The following is a 7,673-nucleotide window of genomic DNA, read 5'->3' as shown; positions in this document are numbered from 1 at the left end:
ATGTCTCTCCCAAAAGACGATAAAACAGCAATGCGAGGTAAACAAATTACAGCTGGGCAATTGACAGGATTATGTGCGCAAACCACTGCTAACTATATCGCAAGATTGGTTGAGGTTCAGAGCATGGGCAGTACGCCAAGGTAAGTAGACCGAAATCCATCTACATCTACTACTAATCATCCACCTTGAGATATCTATCCAGAACATCTCGCTGGTATTAAGTTGCGAGCCCCACCCAAAGTGTAAACTCAAAGCAACAGACAACTGCATTAAAATAACTTTGCGTAAAGTAAACAATCTTTGCGCCCGTGGGCACAAGCACCGTTGTTTCCCCCCTTGTGGCAATAGCACATCCCCTAGACTCATGTTTCCGTCACTCAAGCTAGTCATCGAGGGGCATGAACCCACAATCGAGCATGACGTTCCCTCTTGGAGTTACAATCTACTACTCGGACAAAGCAATAAACGGTAACGGAGAACATGCAAGAATTACTCACGAACTAAAATATAAAAGGAATTAATCAAATATATTACTCAAACACAATCAGAACATAATCTCACAATCCATCGGATCCCAGCAAACTCATCATAGCAACAGCATAAGAATTACATATGTGCCTCGATCATGTAGGGCAGCTCACGAGGACTAATTAGTGAAGCACAAGAACGGGAGGAGAACATCACATAGCTACTGGTCATGGACCCATGGTCCAAGGGAGACTACTCACGCATCATCCGGGAGGCGTCCATGGTGGTGGAGAAGGTCCCGGTGGTGATCCTCCCCTCCGGCAGGGTGCCGGGAAGAGTTCTCCTGGCCCTCCCGATCTTGGAAGCGCGGCGGCGGGGAAACAGAGATGCGATCGTGGAAAAGGGCTCTCGTCCCGAGGGTTTCGAGACGGGCTTTAAATATACGCCAAAGGGTGGCGTCGGAAGGCCTCAGGGGGGCCCAGGCCCCCCCCCCCCCGGCGCGGCCTAGGGGGGGGCGCGCCACCAGGGCGCCTCGGCCCCTGGTGGCCCCCCTCCGGCTGAGCTTCGGGGTTCCGGAAGGTTCCAGAACGCTGATTTTTTATATATTTTTTCCGGAATTTTTCTGACAGTTTTCGTAATGGATAAACCTGAAATACAAAAACAGCAGAAAACAGAAACTGGCACTGGGGTGCACTGAGTTAATAGGTTAGTCCAAATATGATCAAAATTGTATGGAAGTGTATAAATAACATAGCAATATCACCCAAAAGGGGCATGGAGCAAGCAGAAATTATGGATACGTTTCGGACGTATCAAATGGTGAGCCCAGATTCCGCAAAATGGCTTGAGGCCATGAAATCTGAGATGGGATCCATGTATGAGAACAAAGTATGCACTTTGGTTGACTTGCCCGATGATGAATCTTCAAGAGGAAGATAGATGCTGATAGTAGTGTTACTATCTACAAAGCTAGAATTGTCGCAAAAGGTTTTCGACAAGTTCAAGGTGTTGACTATGATGAGAGTTTCTCACTCGTATCTATGCTTAAGTCTATCCGAATCATGTTAGCAATTGCCGCATTTTATGAAATCTGGCAAATGGATAAACAAAACTGCATTCCTCAATGGATTTATTAAAGAAGAGTTGTATATGATGCAACCAGAAGGTTTTGTCAGTCCTAAAGGTGCTGACAAAATATGCAAGCACCGGCGATCCATCTATGGACTGGTGCAAGTATCTCGGAGTTGTTATATACGCTTTGATGAGTTGATCAAAGCATATAGTTTTATACAGACTTGCGGTGAAGCCTGTATTTACAAGAAAGTGAGTGGGAGCACTACAGCATTTCTAATAAGTATATGTGAATGACATATTGTTGATCAGAAATAATGTAGAATTATTCTGCAAAGCATAAAGGAGTGTTTGAAAGGAGTTTTTCAAAGAAAGACCTCGGAGAAGCTGCTTACATATTGAGCATCAAGATCTATAGAGATAGATCAAGATGCTTGATAAGTTTTCTCAATGAGTACATACCTTGACAAGATTTTGAAGTAGTTCAAAATAGAACAGTCAAAGAAAGAGTTCTTGCCTGTGTTACAAGGTGTGAAATTGAGTAAGACTCAAAGCCCGACCACGGCAGAAGATAGAGAGAGAATGAAAGCCATTCCCTATGCCTTGGCCATAGGTTCTATAAAGTATGCCATGCTGTATACCAGATCTATTGTATACCCTACACTGATTTTGGCAAGGGAGTACAATAGTGATCTAGGAGTAGATCACTGGACAGCGGTCAAAATTATCCTTAGTGGAATAAGGATATGTTTCTCGATTATGGAGGTGTCAAAAGGTTCGTCATAAAGAGTTACGTCGATGCAAGCTTTGACACCGATCTGGATGACTCTAAGTCTCGATCTAGATACATATTGAAAGTGGGAGCGATTAGCTAGAGTTGCTCCGTGCAGAGCATTATAGACATAGAAAATTGCAAAATACATAACAGATCTGAATGTGAAAGACCCGTTGACTAAGATTCTCTCATAAGCAAAACATGATCACACCTTAGTACTCTTTGGGTGTTAATCACATAGCGATGTGAACTAGATTACTGAATCTAGTAAACCCTTTGGGTGTTGGTCACATGGCGATGTGAACTATGGGTGTTAATCACATGATGATGTGAACTATCGATGTTAATCACAAGGTGATGTGATCTAGATTATTGACTCTAGTGCAAGTGGGAGACTGAAGGAAATATGCCCTAGAGGCAATAATAAAGTTATTATTTATTTCCTTATATCATGATAAATTTTTATTATTCACGTTAGAATTGTATTAACCGGAAACATAATACTTGTGTGAATACATAGACAAACTAAGCGTAACTAGTATGCCTCTACTTGACTAGCTCGTTGATCGAAGATGGTTATGTTTCCTAACCATAGACATGTGTTGTCATTTGATTAACGGGATCACATCATTAGGAGAATGATGTGATTGACATGACCCATTCCATTAGCTTAGCACCCGATCGTTTAGTATGTTGCTATTGCTTTCTTCATGACTTATACATGTTCCTATGACTATGAGATTATGCAACTCCCGTTTGCCGGAGGAACACTTTGTGTGCTACCAAACGTCACAACGTAACTGGGTGATTATAAAGGAGCTCTACAGGTGTCTCCAAAGGTACATGTTGGGTTGGCGTATTTCGAGATTAGGATTTGTCACTCCGATTGTCGGAGAGGTATCTCTGGGCCCTCTCGGTAATGCACATCACATAAGCCTTGCAAGCATTGCAACTAATGAGTTAGTTGTGAGATGATGTATTACGGAACGAGTAAACAGACTTGCCGGTAACGAGATTGAACTAGGTATTAAGATACCGACGATCGAATCTCGGGCAAGTAACATACCGATGACAAAGGGAACAACGTATGTTGTTATGCGGTCTGACCGATAAAGATCTTCGTAGAATATGTAGGAGCCAATATGAGCATGCAGGTTCCGCTATTGATTATTGACCGGAGACGTGTCTCGGTCATGTCTACATTGTTCTCGAACCCGTAGGGTCCGCACGCTTAACGTTACGTTGACAGTTTCATTATGAGTTTATATATTTCGATGTACCAAAGGTTGTTCGGAGTCCCGGATGTGATCACGAACATGAAGAGGAGTCTCGAAATGGTCGAGACATAAAGATTGATATATTGGACGGCTATATTCGGACACCATAAGTGTTCCGGAGAAGTTTTGGATAAAACCAGAGTACCGGGGGGTTACTGGAACCCCCGGGGGTTAATGGGCCTCATGGGCCCAAAGTGGAGCAGAGGAGGGGCGGCCAGGGCAGGCCGCGCGCCCCCTCCCCCTCTAGTTTGAATTGGACAAGGAGGGGGGCGGCGCCCCCCCCCCTTTCCTTCCTCTCCTATCTCCCTTCCTTCCCCCTCTCCTAGTTTGACAAGGAAAGGACGGAGTCCTACTCCCGGTAGGAGTAGGACTCCTCCCTGCCGCGCCTCCTCCTGGCTGGCCGCCCCTCCTCCTTGCTCCTTTATATACGGGGGCAGGGGGCACCTCTAGACACAACAATTGATCCTTGAGATCTCTTAGCCTTGTGCGGTGCCCCCCTCCACCATAATCCTCGATAATATTGTAGCGGTGCTTAGACGAAGCCCTGCGATGGTAGAACATCAAGATCGTCACCACGCCGTCGTGCTGACGAAACTCTTCCCCGACTCTTTGTTGGATCGGAGTCCGGGGATCTTCATCGAGCTGAACGTGTGCTAGAACTCGGAGGTGTCGTAGTTTCGGTGCTTGATCGGTCGGGCCGTGAAGACGTATGACAACATCAACTGCGTTGTTATAACGCTTCCGCTTTCGGTCTACGAGGGTACGTGGACAACACTCTCCCCTCTCGTTGCTATGCATCACCATGATCTTGCGTGTGCGTAGGAAAATTTTGAAATTACTACGTTCCTCAACAATAGGCACCATCAGCAGCGGCCGCAACCTTCTCCTCATCTTCAAAAGAAGCTTCACCTTCTTCAAAACGGTACCAGCAGTCTCTGGCCGAGTGCTCGGTCTTACCACAGATCTGGCAACGCACGACATCTGGGCGAGACCTGCCGTTCCCGCCGTGGCGACCCCAATTTTGTTGGAGGAGGGGCGCCAGCCACGGGAGTTGGAGCTGTGGGTGTTCCCACCGCCGCCAACACCAGGCTATCTCTTGGACCGCGGGGACCTCGGTGGCGAGAGGAGTAGCCACCCCGGTCGTGGGTCGCGGCGTTGGCCGAAGACTTGAAGCCGCCCGAGCCCTGGAACAAGGCCACCCGCTGGTCGAAGTTGCTGAGCATGGCGAAGAGCTCATCGAGGGAGACCGGGCTAGTGTAGACGTCAAGGGACGGAGACCAAGGGCTGGTACTCCATGTCGAGGCTGTGAAGGATGTACGAGATGAGCTCGTCGTCCTGCAGAGGCTTGCCGGCGGCCGCCATCTCGTCGGCGAGGCCACGCATGTGGGCGAAGAAGGTGGCCACCAGTTGGGTGCCCTTCTGCGCACTGAGGAGGGCCATGCAAATATTATTGACACGGATCAGAGATTGGGAGGAGAACATACCCGTGAGCGTCGTCCAGAGCGTGCTCGCCGTGGTGGCCGTGGTCACCTGCAGGAGGACCTCCTTGGTGAGGTTGTTCAGCAGATAGCCCAGCACTTGCTGGTCCTCCTGGACCCAAAAAGGGTGGAGAGGGTTGGGCTCAGAGGATTCCTTGCCATCCTTATCTTTGGTGGTGAGGAACTTGGCCGGCTCCGGTGTAGTGCCGTCGGCATAGCCGAAGACCCCCGCGCCCCTGAGCTGCGGCATGACCGGCGCGCGCTAGAGGACATAGTTGGTGCGGGTTAGCTTCTCCGTGAATTGGCCGCTTAGGTTAGTCTAGGAGGCGCCGAAGGAATACATGGCTGGAGATTGGATCGCTAGATGACTTTGGAGAGGATCGCTCTGATTACCATGTCCGAGTTGCGGAAACGTCTTGACCTCGGTGCGAGGGGACGTGGTTCATGTTATAGGCAGGGGCGCAACAACCCGGTAGCGCATACAGATCGATAGATGAGATCTTACAGGAGACTTGGAGAAGAAGAGATAGAGTAGTTTACAATAGATATATATCAACTAACTACCTAGCTTATCTCTACCAGGATATCAAGACTCCTGAGGCAACGTGGCAGGCTGTTTGACAGTGCCAAACTGTGACGTCATGGTGACCATACCAGCTGATGCTAAAGCTACTCATGCATATCATACTCAGCTAGCCCCGAAGGAGAGAAAGATAATTGTAGCTGATTTGTTTCTTTATACTATAGAAATAAATCTCTGAATTCAACATTATTCTAAGACTCCTATTTCAAATCTATATTCTGAGGGGAAAATGAATAATAAAAGTAACTCCTCTTTTCCCATTCCCTCTCTATTGCATGGGTGGAAGAACTAAAATAGAGGATTTTGAAGAAAAAAATGGACCGTCATAATCAATTTTTATGTGTAGCGAAAAGGATTTGCGATTTCTTCTTATTCCTATAGAACATCTAGTAACAAGAATATGAAATCATAAATAGCGAAAAGTTCTTGTCTTGCGCTGTCTAAGTCTCGAGCAATATAGCCCATGGAAAGCTCTCAGCTGGAGTTATTAGAAATCCCATGTTGATTAGAAAAGGACTGTGATATATGACTTGAATTTAGTCATAGATACGAACACCCCTGCTCCCATATGCACATGCACATATACATTAGAAGACAAAATCTGATGCCGTCCTAGATTCACTACTGCAATTATTGTATTTGCGGAGTGGCCACAAAAGCCGGCAAAAGCCAACATAAACTTGGCCCATGACCTTCAGGCTTTGGTGGCCGCCACGTGTCCATGTTAGTATGGCGTGCACCTAATTTTTTAGCGAGCTACTTCCAGTGGCTCTCGTCAAAGAAAGTTTTATATATGCTCATCTTTGCTGAGAGCCCAAACTAGAACCCATGTTGATATTTTCTCTCGGCAAAGAAAATTTGATGTGTGCTCATTTTTGTCGGCCTGCTACCGGTGGCTCTCTGCAAAGAATGGTCTCCCCATTTTAAAAACTAAAAATATTTGCTGCTCAAACCATCGGTCTAATTCAAAATTCTTTTTCACCATTAAATACATCATGATGAGACCTTCGAAAGAAGATCCCATCTTGGTAGATTTTGACGACATTTTTTCTGGAAAAAATTTAGAGGCTTCGGTACGTAAGCTACTAAGCTGCAATCCATAAGTTACCGATTTCTGTTTACACAACAGTTATCAGGCATAGAAACGGTTACAGGAACATGCATGCGTGCATTAGAGGATAAATAACTCATATAACCCTAGATTCTCCCCATTTCAAATTTTGAAATATTTTGTAGCTCAACCGTAGGTCCGATTCAAAAATGATTTCCATTGTTAAAACCAATGCGACGAAATCATTGAAACTAGATCTCTTGTTGCTATGCTTCAACAAAAAATATTGGGACAAAATTTACGAGGCTACATTATGTAAGTTATCAAACTGCAACACCTAACTTACCAACCTATTTATATAGAAATTACCAGACATGAAAACCTGAACTTCTATGAAAATTTTCAGATTTCTGGATGTCAATATACACCACTAAATAGCTTGGCTTGTGCTGCTTTTGTAAGGTGATGCCTCTTCTTACTTATTTTTAACACTTGAATACTCATTTTCTAGATATGCATAACATTGCAATGTAAAAAACATAACAAACTAATAACCGACTATATATAGTCATTGAATGGCAGTTGTTCATGGTTAAGACGACAACTATGGTAACATTATCTCGCAACTGGTACCAATGAAAATATTGTAGGGGAACGTAGTAATTTCAAAAAATTCCTACGCACACGCAAGATCATGGTGATGCATAGCAACGAGAGGGGGAGTGTTGTCCACGTACCCTCGTAGACAGAAAGCGGAAGCGTTAGCACAACGCGGTTGATGTAGTCGTAAGTCTTCATGATCCGACCGATCCAAGTACCGAACGTACGGAACCTCCGAGTTCAGCACACGTTCAGCTCGATGACGTCCCGCGAACTCCGATCTAGCAGAGCTTCACGAGAGAGTACCATCAGCACGACGGCGTGATGACGGTGATGATGTTGCTACCGACGCAGGGCTTCGCCTAAGCAC

This window comes from Triticum aestivum, chromosome 2A, assembly GCF_018294505.1.
Source record: "Triticum aestivum cultivar Chinese Spring chromosome 2A, IWGSC CS RefSeq v2.1, whole genome shotgun sequence".
Lineage (NCBI taxonomy): Eukaryota > Viridiplantae > Streptophyta > Magnoliopsida > Poales > Poaceae > Triticum > Triticum aestivum.
The sequence above is the reverse complement of the archived record's forward strand: the minus strand, read 5'-3'. Positions refer to the sequence as shown.